Source organism: Plectropomus leopardus, chromosome 16 (genome assembly GCF_008729295.1).
Source record: "Plectropomus leopardus isolate mb chromosome 16, YSFRI_Pleo_2.0, whole genome shotgun sequence".
Taxonomy (NCBI): domain Eukaryota; kingdom Metazoa; phylum Chordata; class Actinopteri; order Perciformes; family Serranidae; genus Plectropomus; species Plectropomus leopardus.
The window spans coordinates 30570659-30589355 of record NC_056478.1 but is presented as its reverse complement, the minus strand read 5'-3'; the positions used below and the strand labels follow the sequence as shown (position 1 = coordinate 30589355).

The window sequence follows — 18697 nt, the reverse complement described above, 5'->3', positions numbered from 1 at the left end:
CAGGAAACTTCAAAACTGGCGCATAAGCGACAGAAAGCAGGAAAAAACTATAGAAAGAGTAAAAGCAATCCAGAGGTGACAGCAATTAAACCAACAATAAGGTAACTAGGTGAAAAAAACACAACAGGAGTGAGTGAACTATCAATTTACTATTTCTAAAATATCAATTAATGCTACCAGTTTCACATGCAGTTTCCCATTAAAGCAGGATAACTTAAAGATGTGCTATGAACTTACTGTAAAGGTCTATTCTTGTTCAGCCATACTCAACTAAATCTGGCCCCGAATATGATGCCGGGTGGCCCCCCAGCCATTTTCTAATTTGCAATATTAAATAAAGTGATTCGCTGGGAACTGTTTTGTCCTTTTAGCATGCATAAGGTGCCAGAGTGCATAAAACAGCAATAGAGCTTGTTGATCATAAGTGCCAGTGGGTCAGCAACAGAGGTCCTTGATGAGCTCCTAATGTCCTAAGATTTTAGAAAAGTCCTAAAATCCTAAATATGTCCTGGATTCCTACGTCGTGACAATATTATAGAAATGCCCTAAAATCCTGGAAATGTCCTGAAGTCCTAAAACTACCTAAAATCCTCGAAACATCCTGAAATCCTCGAAACATCCTGGCATCTTAGAAATGTCCTAAAATCTTAAAACAACCTAAAATCCCGGAAACATAATAAAATCATAGAAACATCCTTAAATCTGAGAAATGTCTTAAAATCCCAGAAACGTCCTATAATCCTGGAAATGTCCTGAAATCGTAACGTCCAAAAATCCTAGAAACGTCCTAGATACCTACAAATCTGAAATCTGAGAAATGTTCTAAAATCCTAGAAACAGAACAGAAAAACATCATACCTGGGGTACACTATAAAACCAGTGGCGTCGTTAGGTCTGGGCGTCTGAGGCTTCAGCCCAGAATGGTTTAGAAAAAGCCCTGAATCTAAATATATAGGCCTAGGCTATATATGTTCTTTACAGATAAGAATAAGCCTAATAACAATAAAAAGAGACCCCGATCTAATAACCTGTTATTCTTTTCATACTTGTACTTTTTATGTACTTTTTAAGATAGGCAATACTTTGCCAACATTTCACCTGTACATACATACAGTCAAGTATTTTTCCCTCGTCAATAGATTTTAAATGATAGCATTTTAAAGTATTCTGTACTCAATACTAATTACCAAAAATTAGCCCTCAACTAATTTTCTCATTACAATTTATAATTAATCAGAAAAGGTTAAAAAAAAAAAGTCTTTAAGAATAAATTAGGTGCATATGGAGTGCATAAACAGAGCCTCAAAATAGAACTTGTGCGTAAAAAAAAAAAAAAAAATCTGGGAAATGTTCCCCCTGACTCTCCGCTGAGGTGCAGGCTAAGCCCTCCATTCCCTCAAATCCTAGAAACATCCCTGCATACAACAACCAAAAAAATCAACAAGTTGTCATCTTTTACCCTTTAATGAACGTGCTCTTGGTTGGTTTCTTTGATGAAGCAGCTAAACCTATAAGGGATACTCTGGCGAGTCTCAAGATAAGATCATTTTATGAGACAGTTATCAAAAGCTAAAATATAAACCACAATAGTTAATAAAGTTTAGTAGCCTTCAACATTATTTATATGACGCAAGTTTTATAAATGAAACTACCGCAGTTGGCTTTTATCAACCCTACTTACAGAGATAGCAAACAGCCTTTAATTATCTGAAATTCTACCACATAATTCCTTAATAAGGCCACACCCAGTCTTAACACATCCTTAAATTATAGATTGCTGTTCAGATGTGTTGGCTGCTCTTCTAGGTTTTCTTTAATAACTGCTTTTAAATGCTCGCTCCTCTCTACCTCTCCACCCAAGGTAACAACAGCTGCTGGGTTTGATTCAGATCTCAGAGGGTGGGGCAACTGTCAAAAAAACCCAAAACTATCCTTACCTTTGTATATTCAGTTCAGAATACACAACTACCTCCTGAATCCAGGTTGTGGACACATTTCATGTTAAACTTTAGACATTTCTTGAACATTTGAGCAGTTTCTTTTTTTATATATATATATTAGTTCAACCTATTGACAAAAGCTATAGGCCCATAAATAAAGAAATACATTTTTAAAAATGAACCAAATTCTGTGTTATCTTGCTTAAATACTTTTTTTCAGGTCTGAACATTCTTGAAAAAGGGTTTATACTGAAGGGCTGAGGTTCTACTCAGAACCATTTGCTTTTGAAGAACCCTTTTTTAAAAGAAAGGGTTCTTTTTAAGACTAAGAGTTCCTTTAAGGTCTAAAACCATAGGAAGTGAGGGAGAGATCTATAAGTAATGTAGTACATTATTATTTATAGAACCCCCTTGGTGGGTTCTATATGAAACATCAGAATAGAAAAGGGTTTGTTGCAGAACCCCCTGGATGGGTTCTAGATTAAACCATTGGAAGATAAATGGGTTTTGAGTCAAACCGCATGGATGGATTCTTGATATCACCCTTGAAGTATAAAAGGGTTCTCAGTAGAATCCCCTGGGTGGGTTCTAGATTAAACCCTTTGAAGATATGTGGTTTTTGAGAAGAACGGTCATTTTTTTTTACTGAAGTTCACCCAAACTTTTGAGTGCCACCACACACTGTCCATGGTTGCAATGCACACACACTTCCTGCAGCTTCTTCTTTGCTGGTGTTGGGCGGCTTCCTCTTAATTGGTGTCTGGCGGCTTCTTCTTAGTTGATGTTTGACGGCTATTTCTTCCAGACGGCAGACTGGGCATCGAAACTAGGAATCGAAATTTAAAAATCTGAACGTTTCCGGGAGAATTGGAATGTTAGTCCCGGTTCCCATTGACGCTCGAGACTCGATGCCCAACCCTAGTTCTTAGTAGAATCTCATGGATGGGTTCTAGATTAAACCCTTGGAATATGAAAGAGTTCTTGGTAGAATCCCCCAGTGGGATTCTTATTGGCACTCTTAGAAGGTAAAAAGGTTCTGAAAAGAACACTCAGAGAGGGTTCTGGGTGGAACCATTACACGATAGAGGGGTTCTCTGTAGGGTTCTCTTTATGTCCTATTGTCCATTATATCATAGCCTGTAGTTTAAAGCAAAGCCACTTCTGATATATGTTTGATTATGAGAGAGATCGTTTATGCAGCAGACAGAGTCTACATGGCTCAAACAATATCTGCAAAGTCAGGAAACAATGCCTGTTTTTACTCAGAGCCCAGTGTGTCAAACACAGATTGTGAACTCCTGCTGGCAGAATGCTGAAATCACATTCAAATTCATCAGAGTATGCCGTCTTTATCTTTCAGTTTCATCAGCGTTCCCGGATTTGCTAAAAGAACGAGCTCATTGCTACAGACTCTTCTTGAGATGCTTGTCCTCACAAACAACTGATTCTTCTCAGCAGGGGAGGAGGTTTATCACAGGGAATGCTGGGAAGGCAGAGGGCCGTACCTGGCTTTAATTTCAGCTGTCCACCAGGATTAGGACACAGTTCATATAGCAAGCTGTAATCATCTGCAGTGGTGAGGCGCACTCTGACAGCTGGCCCCAGGGGCCAGCCAGAGCCTAAGCCATTTACTACTTTGTAGTTGTCTCTAATAATAATAACCTGGTACTAATAGGTTGTGTGGACTTCATTGTATTATATTGTGCTTTTCTTTTGTCTGACAAGAAATTAAAAGGACAGTCCACAACAAAATCTAAAATACATATGTTTCCTCTTACCTAGTGATATTTATCAGTCTAGATTGTGTTGGTGTAAGTTGCTGAGTCTAAGAGATATCATCCTTCTCTCCAATATAATAGAACTACTCGACTTGTGGTGCTCAAAGCAAAAAAAATTAAACATTTAAAAAAACTTAACAGCAATGACTCTTTCCAGCAAACACGACCCAGTTACTTGAGATAATCCACAGACCTTGTTGCGAGCAGCTGCATGTAAGAACTAGGCTTGGGCGGTATGTAATATTTCATAACGTTCTATAATTTCACCAGGGTATACCATGGTTTAGGAGGGTATAAGTGTCTGCCAACTGTTTACAGTCTTGTAACTTCTCCTTCCACCACTAGGTGTTGCAGTGTCTTTCAGCTTAGCTGCCAGTTCCACCAGTAGAGATCGCAAAATGAACTCTGGTGGTGTGTGCTGTGCACTACATACAATAAGTTTAAAAGAAAGAGGAGGACCTGTATTAAAAAACATACCTTTAGGATTTCTAAATACCCTGGTATACTGTAACACTAAGATACCATCCAAACCGAGTATCAGGACCATTTAAAAATAAAAAAAATCTTTTTTTTTCACACCCTCTGAGACTCTTAAAGCATGTGGGGATTCCCACAGCAGCATTTAGAGAGCTCTTATTTACTGACTGCCTGCATGCTGCTGCCCTCACTAATTGATTTCCATGTGGTAGACGTGGTCAGGTTATTTTGGTCTGCTGACGCTGGGCTTGGTCAGTTCATTTGGAAGAAGAGTAAAGGCTTGTTCACACCAGTCCACTTTTTTTCCAAATTACAACCGCAGATTTGATCTGTAAGCCTGCTACAGCTGCAACGACAAACAGCTCCCGCTTCTGACAAATGTACTGAGCCTCACCTCAGTGTTTTTAGAACTGCAGTTTTATTTAGGGCATCAACGACAAGACTTTTGTTGTGTGATTCGGTGTTGCTGTGTCTTTCAGCTGAGCTGCCTGTTCAACCAGTACAGACCGGAGACTGAGCTCTGTGGTGCCTGCTGTGCACTACACACAATGAGTTTAACAGAATTAGGAGTGCCTGTATTTATGACGATATTAAAAAACATGCCTTCAGGATTTCTAAATACCCTGGCATATCATAATACCATATATCGCCCAAGCCTAATAGGAACTATTTTCTGTCTACTGAACTACGCTCACCAACTGATTCACTGCGCAAAAGGAAGTGTGCATCTACTGCTAGCTCATCTGGCACCACTAAGTTAGCTACTGGTAAAACTTCAGGAAGATTAACAAGGTGTTAACAAGGTCTGTGCATTATTCTGATTAGGACCTAAACATAGTACAGAACATGCTGCTAAGGGTGATCATGCTGCCGGTCAGCTCAGGACAATGTTGCCTTTGTCTGATATAACAGCACAAAGACATTTCAGCACTAACACCACTGTTGAGAGTCTTACCTTCACCAAGATAAACACTAAATTGATATGTGGCGTTAAAAAGCGTCCAAGAGGCTGAGTTTGGGTTCAGCTAACCAGAGCTGAGGTCTGCCCGCATGGAGCGAAAGAAGGAACCACATCAAAGGCTGTACTGTACCAGGAAGGACGGAGGCCCCGGTGAAAGCCCAGCGGCCCCTGAGATGATTGCACACAACTCATCAAAGTGACAGGTTTAGCGGACAACAAAAAAAAAAGGGGGGGGGGGGTGAAAGAGGGAGGGAGAGAAGCATAGAGGAGGACAAGATGTTTCTAAACCATTCAAGGTTTTGGCATGACATGTCAAAAATAATGTTTAATGTGTCCTGGAATCATTTTTCCAAAGCTAATTCCAAATATGGGGGGTTTAGAATAATTCCATTTCATTGTGGATTTGTTAACTGAGGCAAATGTGGTACACAGAGCAGACATGCAACCCAAACAGCAAATTGCTGTTTTCTCTTTATGCCCGACATCAAGAGGAGGGAATAAAACCTCAATCAGCTGCAGAGAAGGAGAAATCAGGGAGGGGAAAAAAAATCTCTTCACAAAAGGCGTCTTCCGTCCTGTACTTTTCAACATGATCCAACTCGCTGTGTGATTTGAAAGCACATTAACAATGATCTAATAGCAGAGCACTAAGATGCTGGATCGTAATGTGCCGCGACACATGCGCAGGAAGGCAGCAGGTAATCCTAGAAGCCCTCGGAGAACTGCAGCTCCCCCTGCATGTGATAACGTCTGGCTAACGAGGAAGACGAGGAAGGTAAAAAAAGAAGTGAAAGTGTGCAAAAAAGATGGAATCAATAGTGCCGGAGCATCTGTGGATAAGTGAGTGGAGAAAGAGAGAAAGAAAAAGGTGTGACTGTAATGAGTGAATGAATGAGAGGTTTAGGGAGAGGCACCCAGGCGCTCTCAGGCAGCGCCGCTCACATTGCGCTCTGGCTTCTGGAAGTCTGAGATGCGGAAACCGGGGAAACTTTATCCCTTCGACACCTTGGCAGTGAGGACGGACATCTCCCACCCGATCAGCACTGAGCCCCCTGACGTCTGCTCACAAGGACCCAAAGGGAGGCTGCAGCATGGCTAAAGCCCCAATGAGAGCCAAAGTCTAAGTTACCATGGATTCAAATCTACAGATAGGAAGGCCTTTAGTGTGATGAGTGAGTGATATTCAACTTACAGCCTGCAGCCAAGTCTGGCCCCTGATTGGGTCCTACCAAACCATTTTCTAATTCACAATAAAAATAAAGTAATTCACATTGGGAATTGTTTTTGTACTTTTAGTTTACATAAGGTACCAGAGTGCATAAAACAGCATCATAATAGAGCTTGTTTATCAAAAAAAGTGTCAGTGCAGGATCCCCAACACCCCCAACAGAGGTCCTAGCTAAGACACTAATGTCCTAAAATCCTAGAAACCTCCTAAATTCATAGAAACGCCCTAAAATCCAAGAGACATCCTAAAATCTTAGAAATATCCACAAATCCTTGAAATATCCAAATATCCGAGAAATGTATTACATCCTAGAAATGTCCCAGAAATGTCCTAAAATCCTAGATTTTTTCTTAAAATCTTAGAATTGATTTAAAAACCCAAAGAATGTCCTAAAATCCTAAAAAAAAAAAAAATCTTAAAATACTGGAACATTTAAAAAATCCTAGAAATGTGCTCAAATCCTAAAAATGTTTTAAAATACTAAAAAATGGGCTTAAATCATAGAAACATCTTAAAATCCCAGTGTGTGTCCAAAAGTCTCCTAAATCCTAAGAGAAAAATACTAGAAATGTCCTAAAATCCCCAAAATCCTAGAAATATGGTAAAAACCTTGAAACGTCTTAAAATCCTAGAAATGTCCTAAAATCCTAGAGATGTCCTAAAATCCTAGAAACGTCCTGAAATCCTGGAAAGGTCTTAAAATCCTTGAAACTTCTTAAAATCCTAGAAATGTCCCAAAATCCTAGAACGACTTGAATTCTGAATGCGATCTAAGATAATAAAACATTCTTAAATCCTAGAAATATCCTAAATCCCTATAAAAGCCCTAAAATCCTAAAAAAAACCTAGAAATGTCCAAAAATCTTAGATCCTGTAAATGTTCCAAGACCCTAGTAACAATCTTAAATCCTACAAATATCCTAAAATCCTAGAAAGGTCTCAAAATCCTAGAAACTTCATAAGGTCCAAGAAATGTCCTTCAACTGTAGAAAAGTCTTAAATCCTATGAACTTTCTAAAATCCTGGAAACGTCCCAAAGTCTTTGAAATGTTCTAAAATCCAAGAAATGTGGTAAGGTACTAGAAATGTCCTAAAATCCTAGAAATATCCAAAGATACAACAAATGTCCTAAAATACTAGTAACATGTATGGGGCTGCTGTGACTGGCCCCTGGCCTCCTGTCATTGTGTAAAAGTGGCCCCCAAGCAAAGCAAGGTTTGTACCCCTGCTCTATATAGTTCTCTGCTGCTCTGCTGTTAACTGTAATCTGATGGAAAATCTATGTATTATATTTAAAGTGCATGACGAAAGCACTCACGAGGAGCCATATGTCTCACACATGTACACATGTTTTAGTTTGTTGTTGTTTTCTTTGTAATGTTTCCAAGTAAAGCAGCCACCGTGGGCCGCTCTGTAGCTGTGTGTGTGTCTGTGTGTGTGTGTGTGTGTGTGTGTGTGTGTGTGTGTGTGTGTGTGTGTGTGTGTGTGTGTGTGTGTGTGTATTCTTCTTCACAAGAAGATGTACTGTGAAGACTGCATATGTAGAACTGTTTTTATGTTTAGACTTTAACATTAACATTAGCATGCCTGTGGTTTGTTTGGTGTATATTATCATGATGTTAAGTTGATTTTCGGCAGACATTGTGTTTCTGCAAACCACAACATTTCTACAAACCGTAAGTATCCCATCCGTGTGTCTAAAGTGACAGTATATGAGCTGACTTGTCAGGAGGTGGAGGGGGAGGCCGATGTTGTGACACCTTGGCGAGACAGCTACCGAGCTTCAGACCGCTGTTTAAGACCAACAAACAACAAAACTGGTCTTGTTTTAGCAACCCCCATTACTGTTTCCAGCTGCATTTTTGCCACCAAATGTGGGTGTTTTTTAGCAACCCGGAAGTTTTTCAATCAGAAATGGTGCCATGAAAAGCCTTTGTTTTCTACCAAGGTATCACACAGCCATTTTCAGCCGGGTACCAAAAACAGGTACTTTGAGCCAAAACAGGATCTCTTCTTTGCGAGGAAGCAAGTGTTTTTTGCCTACGTTAACCACAGCGATGTTGAATATATCCCAGTATAGTATATATAGTAGCAGATGGGACTTAGGTAGCTTTTCTAGGTGCTCAAAAAAGCTTGAATTGAGCAGAGAAGCCATGTTGTGGCTGAGCAGAGACATGCTGTGTCCAGTGCTCTGTCTACTTCTTATCATTTCCTTTAACACACAAATGAAGAAAAAAGAAAATGACAGACACAAAAGTGGGAAAAATACAGAAAGAAGTGAAAGCAGTTGGCTGGAGCTAGAAGAGATTGGCAGAGCGGTTTAGTTGCACTTCCAGTCAACATTCTTCTCCGAGGTGTTGACTGGCGGCTCAAAGGTGTGAATGACATCACATGCACATGTGTCTGATTCTCAATGACTGGCAGGTGCAAAACCCAAAGACGATGATACTTGTTGATTTGAGGATGATGAAATGATTTCAATGCGCTGTGATTTGAAAATCATTCGAGAGAATAAACTACAGCAGAGCCAGAATGCTGTCCCTCACATCACTCAGCTAGAAAATTTCCAGAAATCTGAGGAACATCCTAAAGTCTGAGAAATGTCTCAAAATTCCTTGAAACGTGCTTGAATCTGAGAAACATCCTCAAATCCCAGAAACTTATATGGGGCTGCTGTGACTGACCCCTGGCCTCCTGTCATTTCACAAAAGTGGCCCCCAAATAAAGCAAGTCGAGTACCCCTGACTTAGACTGTCTCTTGACTGTCCTCTCCTTATTGGCGAAGATGGAAAGCGCTTTAGTTGTGAAAAGTGGATCAGCATCTCTTGATTTGATTTGATTTGATGTAAGATAGATGAAAACAGATTCTCTATAAATTTTGCCTCGGCATTATTATTTATCTCACCATGCACCAAAGACCGAACAGTCCCATCAGGTTTTTGAACTGCAGGCAGAGTCAGTCCAGGCCAGCTGCAGTGATCTGGCACAGGAACAAGACAATGTTTAAAAATGAGAAACAGAGGCCTGTTGTTTTATCACATTAAAATATGCACACTTCTGGCACAAAGCTCAGCTCGGCCGTCTAATTAGGGCTGTTTTTGCTGAGGAGTTCTCATGGTGTTGGGGACTTTGGAGCGGTCTTTGTCGTTCCTCCACAAAGATTAGCCTGTCTTTCTTCCCCCCTCCTCTCCTGCTTTCCCTCTTCAGTTTCTTCAAGTGCCCGAGCAACTTTCTCATCTGGGAGAAGACACAGTTCCACCAAAACTCTTCTCTCTGTTGTCCCTCTGGGGGACAGGGGAGGAGAGGGTGGGACGGACCCAGAGAGAAGAAAGTAAAGAGGGGAGAGTGGTGGTATGCAAATGCAGGGCTCTTATCACATAGAAGAGAGGAGGCAGCAACAGAAGAGTCCAGCAAACAGGCAGAGTCTGCAGAGCTGCAAGCACAGAGCCCGCAGAGATCTTCATTTGTTTGAACAGTCCTGGTTTGATCTGGGACACAATCGGGGCAACAGGGAAGTTATGCAGAATGGAAAGACGGAGAGTCAGGAGGAGGGACGGATGAGAGGCAGATGGACGGAGAGACAGACGACTCACACAAAGGCCTGTTTAGGAGGAATTTGAGGACAGATGTTTGTGTGTGAATTAATAAGAGGAGAGTTCCTCTTTGAGGAGACCGGAGTTAGCGTTTGCTCAGAAGGACAGTGACAGCCTTTGAGGGACAGCACAAACACACACAAAGCCAGAGGGGCCCCCCCCCCCCCCCCCCCCCCCCCCCCCCCCCCAACCCCCTGACCACTCCACAACACTGTGTGTGAGTGTGTGTTACCAAACCCCTGGTAAGGGGACAGCCATATTTTCTGTATTTCTGTAATTACGTCCATTGCTTATTGCCTACCTTACTGCCTCAGCTTGCTTCGTGAGGCCAGAGCCCCATACATGTTTCTGGGATTTTAGGACATTTCTCGGATTTTAGTGCGTTTCTATAATTTGAGGATGTTTCTAGGATTTTAAGATATTTCTAGGATTTTAGGACATTTCTAAGATTTTAGGACATGTTAAAGGTTTTAGGGTATTTCTTGGATTTTAAAATTCTCTATGATTTAAGGATCTTTCTAGGATTTTAAGACATTTCTGGGGATTTTAGGAGGTTTATAGAATATTACTTAGGGCATATTTGATCTAAAATTTATCTTGTATATGTTTAAAAAATATATACAAATACAATAAGGATATAATATAGTTATACACAAACATATCCAAAAAGGAGTGGGAGGAAGTAAAAACGTATTAAATCCCAGAACTCCTCCATAAAAAATAAAAAATAAAATGCTTCCATGTCATACAAAAATGACATTTCTACACAATATTCTATGTGCAACACATTTACACTGTTATTTAGAAAAAGAAAAAAGAGCAGATGCCCATGTATCTACAACAAATCATATCTTTATACATTTTTAAAAATTGTTTCATGTTTGAGCATTTGAGCATCGCTTTAATTTTGTTTTTTAATCTATCATGTAATTTAACACCACAAATTGAAATACAAAAACCTTTCTTCGTTGGGCGTACCCTGTGAATTTTAAAGTTAGAAAGTCAGAATATAACCCCCATCTCGATCACAGAAAAACCTTTGAATAGTAGTTGGCTATGAATTATTTTTGGCCCTAAACATTATTTGTGCTGTTCGTAGTTCCACAATATCCATTCATTTGATTAATCTTATGAGACACAGGACTTTATAAATAATGTGTTTTTCTGTGTAATCAATCAAGCATTAGACTATCTGGGATTTTAGGAGATTTCTATGATTATTGGACATTAGTGTCTTAGATAAGACCTCCATCGGGGGTGTGGGGGATCCTCTACTAGCACTTTTTTGATAAACAAGCTCTATTTGATGCTGTTTTATGCACTCTGGTACCTTATGTATACTAAAAGGACAAAAACAATTCCCAATGTGAATCACTTTATTTTTACTGTGAATCAGAAAATGGTTGGGGGGGTCCACCCAGCACCCTACTGGGGGCCAGATTTGGCTCCCTGGCCTTAAGTTGAGTATCACTGCTTTATACTATGTGAATTCACTGCACATTTTTTAGCATGGCCACCTAAAAGAAAAATTTAAAAAGAGCAGCTCATGTTTACAAATATTAACTGAACTATCCTTGGTTACGGAAATAACATACTGATAATTTATTTAGGTGGTGTTCCCCTTTAAGAAAAAATCTGTGAATTCTTACATCTGAGGGGCTGGAACTAAGAATACATTTACAATTTTTGCTTAATAAAGATGATTAATTGTCATATTGACTGATTATTCCATATATGAGATATATTTGAAAAGCACATTGAAATGTGTTATTTGGTAGTTATCATAAATGTACAGTGTACTCTATACATAAATAGCATCCCTACACCTTTAACCCTTAACTTGTCCTATGGAATTAGAAATGTTTAGAAATGTTAAGTGGATCTGAATGAAAATAACACTGAAGGCGCTTTATGGCAGCAAACAAAGGCTGGAGCACATAAAGTCTGACAATAAAAAGGTAAAGCAGAAATGGGCTAACATGGCTCTGAAGAAAAACTGTGATAAAAGTTGAAAGATTGCATCTGTGTGTCAAATTTCTCCCAGGGGCCTCTGAGGGTGGAGGGCTGGATGGCCTCAGGGAGGAAAGAGGGAAAAAAATCATGACATTTTTTGTGTGGTTGAAAATGTTGGAGGAGGTGTGAGATCACATCCTGCTGTCATAAAGCTTTTGGCGTTCTGAGATAGAGGTGGAGATGTGGGGAAGGACCAAATAAAGGAGAGTTTAAGGCAGAGATACTCAACTTACTGCCAAAAACCTGGCCCCTGATAGGGTGCTGGGTAGACCCCTAACTATTTGTTAATGTATTCTAAAAATAAAGTGATTGACACTGGGAATTGTTTTTGTACTTTTAGTATCCATAAGGTGCCAGAGTGCATAAAACAGCATCAAAATAGAGCTTGTTTGTCGAAAAAGTGCCAGTGGAGGATCACTCACACCCCCAACAGAGGTCCTAGCTAAGACCCTAATGTCCTAAAATCCTAGAAATGTCCTAACATACTCGAAGCATTCTAAAATCCTAGTAATATCCTGAAATCCTAGAAACATCCCACAATCTAAGAATAGTCCTAAAATCTTACAAATGGCAGAAAATCCTAGAAATGTGTTAAAATCCTATAAAAGTCCAAAAATCCTAGAAACATGGTAAAAACCTTGAAACGTCTTAAAATCCTAGAAATGTCACAGAATCCTAGAAAAGTCCTAAATCCCAGACATATCCTAAAATCTGAGACACTTCCTTAAATTCTAGAAATGTCCTAAAATCCTAGAAACACTTTAGATCGTAAGAAAGTTTTAAAATCCTACAAATGTCCTAAAACCCAAAAAACGTCCTGAAATCCTGGAAAGGTCTTAAAATCCTTGAAACATTCTTAAATCCTAGAACTTCCTAAGGTCCAAGAAATGTCCTTCAACTGTAGAAAAGTCTTAAATCCTATGAACTTTCTAAAATCCTGGAAACGTCCCAAAGTCTTTGAAATGTTCTAAAATCCAAGAAATGTGGTAAGGTACTAGAAATGTAATAAAATCCTAAAAATGTTCTAAGATTCTACAAAGATCTTATAATCCTAGAAACATTCCAAGATCTCAGAAATGTCCTAAAATCCTAGAAATGCCCTAAAATCTTAGAAACATATATGGGGCTGCTGCGACTGGCCCATGGCTCCCTGTCATTTTGCAAATGTGGCCCCCAAGCAAAGCAAGTTGTGTATCCCTGGTGTATGGGAACAAGCTGCGAGAAGGATGGAGGGGGCGTCAGGGTGAGAGGGACGCCTGAGGACAAGAGAGGCGTAGATGGGGAGGAGATAAAACTCTCCTTCTCTCACAGTACTAACTGCAGGAATAAAAGAATGACTGAAGCTGAGTGTTGCTGAAGTGTCACCACAGTCAGCAGCTGGAATGCAGACGAGGCCAGCGCGGACACTTCTCCTTGACTTCCAGGCCACTTCAAAGCTCTGTCTCCATCGCCATCATCGTCTGCTCTTCCAGGATCTGCACGCTGGCAACCTTATCGCAGACACATGAGCTTTATATACGAGCTCAGCCGCACAGGGTGTCCATCACATGCTCTTTTCCTCTGTTTAGTGTGAGACTGTTTTCCATCAAGTGTTCAGATCTTATCCACTGTAGAGCTTTATAAAACCTACACAGTGTTATTTGTGTCTGACCACAATATCACTCAGGGTCACCGCAAAACACATTGACAATACTGACTGTTTTGTTTTGTTCTGGGATCTTATTCAGCCCAGCTGTAACCGCCACAGTGACTCAAGGACCTGCAGGATACAGGCGAGAGTTATTACTACTTAAGTGTCACTACAAGAGCTCACACTGTCGGTCACGACTGTCTCTGAATGTCAAATCACAAACAGCACAAACAGAGCTGTTTTTGTTCGCTCTGTATCAGGAATACTCTACTTGCTTTGCATGGGGGCTACTTCTGCAAAATGACAAAAGGTCAGAGGCCAGTCAGCAACCCCATACAAGTTTTTAGGATTTTAAGACATTTCTAGGATTTCAGAACGTTTCTAGGATTTTGGGACATTTTTAGAACTTTAGGGCATATTTAGGAGTTCAGGATATTTCTGGACATTTTTAGAACTTTAGGGCATATCTAAGAATTTAGGACATTTGTAGGATTTTAAGAAGTTTAATGGATTTTAGGACATTTCAAGGATTTTAGGACATTAGGGTCTTAGCTAGGACCTGTGTTGGTGGTGTGGGGGATCCCGCATTGGCGTTTTTTTTTTTCATAAACAAGCTTGATTCTATGTTGGTTTTTGCATTCTGGCACCTTATGTATACTAAAAGTACAAAAATAATTCCCAGTGTGAGTCACTTTATCTTTATTGTGAATTAGAAATGGTTGAGGGGCCAGCTGGTACTCTAACAGGGGCCAGATTGCTTGTATTATTGCTCCATACTGTATTTTCTACTGCATGTACCAGAAGAATTTCTCTAACAATATCAGGCCACTGCTAGCTTCTTTGATTAAAACAAACCAGCATGCAATATCTGTTAACTGAGAGCAATATCGCAAAGACTGTCTGTGTTCAGACCCTGGAAATCCAACAAGCCATCTACATGGTGCTGCAGTTTAATAGCATTCTGTTGCTCTGAAAATAGATGTGAAGGTATTATTGAGTACTCACAAGTTACTATCTGATCTGTTATTGCCTCTCTTCTCTCAACTGGAAACGTATTTGTCTCCTTATCATTCTGCGTCCCCTCACATCCCCTGTGGACGACGGACAAAGAAAAATGTTTCCTGCCCCACTTGAGTTTGGCACACTCTGTCCTATAATGCAATTTGTTGTGCTACACAGAGGATACTTTAATTTTTATGGCCTCGTGCCTCTCAGAGAGCACTGGGCACAGCGCTCTGCTGTGAGAACATCGCCCTTGGCACATCACCACAGTGCCTGAAACAAAGCTGCCTGTGCCAAGGCAAATGGAGTGACCTCATCCTGTGTCATCTCACTGAAGGACAAGTGGGCTCTGGGAGGGCCCTCTGGGGGCCGGGGTGGGGGGGTACAGAGCCGTGTAGGAGAAGGCTGCTCCAAAGAGTAGCTGCCTGTTAGATAGTTGATGGTTTTATGCAGCATCTTGTTACGCTATTGTTTCCCTTTGGCCAACTCTTCCTGCTAATGTAACACTGTCCTTTAGGGATGTAACGATGCATCACGAGGCGGTTAAAAATTGATAAAGAGTATGTGCAATTCAAATCGGTGAAATGAAAAATAACCTGCCTAGCAGAGGGCATAACCTTAACATGCCTTTTGATTGCTAAACGTGCTACGTCAATACGTGTTCAACGTCCTAAGTCATGTCCGAGACCTCGCCAACGTAAACAAGACAAAGCAAAGGCCCCGCAACAGGCGATATTGAAATAGAAGATGCTCCCTCCAGTTTCAAATCAGAAATGTGTCAGCATCTGAGCTTCCTAAAGTCAGAAAGAACTAAAGGCGAGAAGATAACAGAAAAAACAGTCAGCAATTATTGCAAGAGGGTGTCGAACTACACAAATAGTAAAACGAACATGATGCAGCATTAGGAGTTAAGGTCAGCCTCGCCTACGCACATTCCTCCGTAACTACGACAACACAGCCAAACCACACTGACAAGCTGTAACCCCGCTCGCCCAAACAATTACTAGAGCCAAAGACAGAGCCCAACATATCAGCCACGAGTGGGAAACGACCAGCTTAATTCTTCAGACTCACCATCTCTGCTTTCCCCTCGAGCAGCAGAAAATCTTTCCACAACAGCCACCTCTGTTTTTTTAAAATAATTTTCAGTAAAGTTTAGGTACTTTTAACTGATTTATTGCAAATTTTTGAGTTATTTCTCTTTCATTTCTCATTGCCTTAATCCACGTTTGCGAAAGAAATCAAGTCGCAGTTCAAAGGGTCAAACTGAAATGATGCAGAAGTTCAGAAATACTTCAATAAAGAGAAAGTAAGGGAGAAAACAAGCAGGTAATAGGGAGTATATGAGGCATATATGAATGTAACATACCGTGTGTGTGTGTGTGTGTGTGTGTGTGTGTACACGTATGCGTGTGTTGGGGGTGGTAAGAGGCGAGCACAGGGCAGTTGGAGCCCGTCCTGCTCCCTGCGGAGAGGTGTGCGCCAGCGAGACGGGAACCAGGGCCTCTGCAGCTGCTCTCCTCCACACAAACATGCGCACGCACACACGCACGCACGCACGCACGCACGCACACACACACACACTTGTAAGTCCAACACAATGTTCATTTCATATCTCTCACTGTCTCGTCTCTCACTTTAAGTTGTCTCTCTCTCCATCTATGATAACAAGATGAAACAAATGATGGACTGAGTTACAGGTTGATTCATTATGAGACAAAAGAAAAGACTGAAAACTTGTCCTTTCTTTCCCTACCTAAGCCAAGCGGTGCACTGTTTAACCCCTTGAAACCTGAGCAAAATGGCTTGATTTGTGTCAAAAACAGGCAATGAAAAATGAATGAAGAAATGACCCAAAAATGATTAAGAAGTAATTAAGAAGTAAAAGAAAATGACCTGAAAATTTGAGGTGGAAAAAAAAGTCAAAAAGAAGAAACTGACATTGAAAAAGTGCCTGAAAATGTATTTATGTTTTAATTTGTAACATTTTTAAATATGTAATTATGATCATCATAAGTATAGTTTTAACTTTTTCATATTTCCTTAGACATTTTCCCCCGCTTCTTCAAAATCATTTAATAAATCTAGTAATTTTTTTGCAATTTGTGGAACATTTATTGTCCAGTTGCTCATAATCTTTTTCCTGTGTTCTTCAAAGAAATCATACCAACGAGCTCGGGGTTCAAAGGTTTTAATACTTGTGAAAAGTGTCTAAAAGCAGCACAGGAAAAGTCATGTCGCTCCAGGCTTTAAAGGGTTAAAATGCTGGCACCCAGGGGTAAAGGTTATTTTTTTTATTGCTAACATGCATTGGTCAAAGCTGAATCCACATTTTCACAACTCTTCAGTAAACCAGCAGCCTCCAGTCTCCTTTCTCATGTAAACTCCTCCACCTGCAAAACTCCATATATTTGTAGCACATTTTACAGATGCAAACACACTGTTTCAAACGGATAGTTGAAGCTGAACTGCTCCAGAGGATAGTCACAGACAGAAAAACAAGAGAATATTTTAGCAGACAGGTGAGAGACGTGATGTCACCCGAGGACACTGTAGCAGAGCAGATGCTGGCTGGCCAGACGGCCTGAGCCGAGGCTGAGGAGCAGCTGAAGGATGCTCTCTGAGGTCATGCTTCACATTCATGATCATTTAACTGTGAATGGTAAAAATAAGCACGCTGGAATCCAGTCTCATTACTGCAACACACGGCAGGGACTGAATACAAAACAAGCCTGCGATGCATTTAGAGTCCAGACGCTGCCCACGGTGAAGCAGGGGAGAGAGGAAAAAAGGAGAAACTGACTTCAGAGCAGAACGTGGAGAATTCGTCCTGACTATCGGGGTAGCACTGTGGACCATCTCTCACTTAGCGCTGCCTCTCACACACTGGAAAAGCTAGTTCTTGTGCTCAAATGTGTGTGTGCGCACCTTTTTCTGTGCATGTGTATGTGTGTGTCGGGTCAGGTGTTGAGTGTCAAAGGGAGTACCAGCAGAGCGTAATAGAGACGTGGTGGGAAAGCAGCAGGTCTGACACCGCTGGGCTCGATGATAAATGTGTGCTTTGACAAATGGACCCATAGAAATAATCCCATATAAGTACTCCTGTCTCTCTCTCTCACACACACGCACACACACACACACACACACACACACACACACACACACACTTACAGTGGGCTCTTACACAGTGGAAAATATGTGTGTGTATGCATTTGTGTTAAGTAGAAAAAGAAGAGATAGAAGATAGAGGCATATAGTTAGGACCGGCACAGGCTTGCCTTGAACCAGCCCCTAGTTGGGCTGATGAAGTCTGCCAGTGGACTTTCTTTCTTTCTCTTTCTCTCTCTCTCTCTCTCTCTCTCTCTCTCTCTCTCTCTCTTTCTCTCTTTCTCTCTCTCTCTTTCTCTCTCTCTCTATTAGCAAACATTAATGTGCTATTAATGCAAGTCAGTAACTCTGCTTCTTCCCCAGAGCCTATATGCTATACTAAGGGCTGGCTCAGATGCCTTGAACCAGCCCCTAGTTAGACTGATATAGGCCTTGTCTGCCAGGGGACTTCCTATGACACATTAAGCTCCTCTCTCCTTCTCTGTCTGCAACTGATGATCTGCTGATGTTTCTTGTTACTTTGCAATTTTAATTTCATTTATTTTATTTAAGACGTGCAAACATCCATGTCCCATTGATGCGTGTCACTAACTCTTCTTCCCCAGAGCCTTTGTGCTATAGTTAGTTAGACTGATACAGGGCTAGTCTAATGGGGAACTTCTTTTGAGCTCACAATGAGCTCCTTTCTCCTTCTCTCTCCATTTGGAATCATTCATGTCCTATTACATTTCACTAACTCGGCCCTTTTCTCCAGAGCGTTTATGCTCCTTTGTCTCGTAGTTTTCTCGGATCGCGGCTGCGCCTGGATTGTGGGTTGTGGTTGAGCTAATGCCATGGTCTCCCCCGATGCAGACTACTGCTGCCATTATTATAAGTCACACTTCTGCTATTATAATACACCAAAAATTATTATTGCCACATACACTACCATATATATATATATAAAACACCATATTGAATATGAGAG

The 18697-nt window shown here is 40.8% G+C and overlaps 1 protein-coding gene across 1 annotated transcript in view; it reads right to left on the bottom strand.

Moving 5' to 3' along the window:
* disp1 (dispatched homolog 1 (Drosophila)) overlaps window positions 1–18697 on the bottom strand; it is a 131367-nt gene that overhangs the window by 58908 nt on the left and 53762 nt on the right. The gene's annotated exons all lie outside the window — the stretch shown is intronic.